The following is a 1,548-nucleotide window of genomic DNA, read 5'->3' on the forward strand; positions in this document are numbered from 1 at the left end:
GCAACAGAGAAATCCTGGACAAGAGAACTGAGGGCCACAACAGAAGTAGTCCGGGAACGGAGCAGAAAACAGTCTAGAAAGAACAGAAAAAAAAACATAAGTACAGAGTACAGAATGCAGAGACAGACATTTTCGAAGCTTCTATACTTACATCTAGAGTCTTGTGCTCGCATCCAGAGTCTTGAGAGTAATGGAGTTCCTGTTTCCAGACCTCCTTTTATACAACAGGCATTTTGCATGTGGTTACAACATTTCCTGGTGATAATTAGTGAGAAGCATGCATATCGAACGCATGCATCCGCATGTCCTTGCATATCAATACGTTCCCACAGACAGTAATGAGTTGTTTTGAAGCACTCATCCGCATGCGTACGTCTGCGCATAATTGACGCCTCAAAAATGCAACATGCTGCGTTCGCTGCACACCGTGAAACGACGCAACCAGTAAAGAGAGATTGATTGATAGATTTCATATTGAACGCAATACAATGCTTGACATGCATAGGGGCAAACAATGCGCACAGAAAATGTTGCAATTGGTCAAGTTAAATCAAGCAAAATGCATTTGGCATCTGAAATGTGCAACGTTGACCCTGAAAAGAATTCACAGAATGGGTTATAGCACAACTTGTGCTGATTTCAATTCAATCTGTATTTGGAAGCCGGATCAGAGAAGGAGTGCACTGTTCCTGGAGATACCGCAATAACGGCTCAATGCGTGGAGTGGACAGAGCAAGCTCTTTTTCCATCTCCCTGTTCTAAAAATCCATTTAATATATAGTTCCCAAATAGGAGACGTATCAGATATTAAACTGATAAGAACAGGTGCTACACTTGATCTTGAGTGGTGGCGGCGGCGATAACGACGATTTCAGCCAAAAGGCCGAGCAGCGATAGCCAGATATGATTTAGCACTTTCACCACACTGTTGTGAATTCTGTTTGTGGGCTCCCCCGGTGGTGTTTTATGGTAGTGCCACTTATTTGCCTTCTTCTATCCTTGATCACCTGTTGACACCCATTAGGGGAGTTTCCTATTTAAGGCTGCTTGGCTGCTGGTCTGATGCCGGCCAACAATGTATCAGTAGCATTCTGTTGCATTCTCCTGCCTCAAGATCCTGTTCAGCTAAGTTGAATTTTGTTTCTAGTTTATTCTATTTTTGTCCAGCTATTTGCAATGTGACTCTCTGTAGCTGGAAGCTCTCGTGGACTGGAATTGCCACTCCAGTGGCATGAGTTGTCACTGGAGTTTTAAAGTAATTTCAGGATGGTGTTTTTGAGTAGTGTTTTGAAGTTGACCGTGAAGTGACTCTTTCCTGTACTTCTGCTATCTAGTAAGCGGACCTCACTGTGCTAAATCTGCTGTTCATCCTACGTATGTCTTTTCCTCTTGACTCACCGTCAATATCTGTGGGGGGCTGCTATCTCCTTTTGGGGTTCATCTCTGGAGGTAAGGCAGGCCTGTATATTCCTCTGATAGGGGTAGTTAGATCTCCGGCTGGCGCGTGGTGTCTAGGGCATCGTAGGAAACACTCCCCGGCTACTTCCA

At 44.4% G+C, this 1,548-nt stretch overlaps 1 pseudogene; it reads right to left on the minus strand.

The window, feature by feature from the left end:
- Positions 1 to 673: 673 nt before the first annotated feature.
- LOC143783616 (U2 spliceosomal RNA) lies at positions 674 to 895 on the minus strand (annotated as a pseudogene).
- Between the last annotated feature and the right edge of the window lie 653 nt (positions 896 to 1,548).

The sequence above is a fragment of the Ranitomeya variabilis genome, chromosome 6 (assembly GCF_051348905.1).
Source record: "Ranitomeya variabilis isolate aRanVar5 chromosome 6, aRanVar5.hap1, whole genome shotgun sequence".
Lineage (NCBI taxonomy): Eukaryota > Metazoa > Chordata > Amphibia > Anura > Dendrobatidae > Ranitomeya > Ranitomeya variabilis.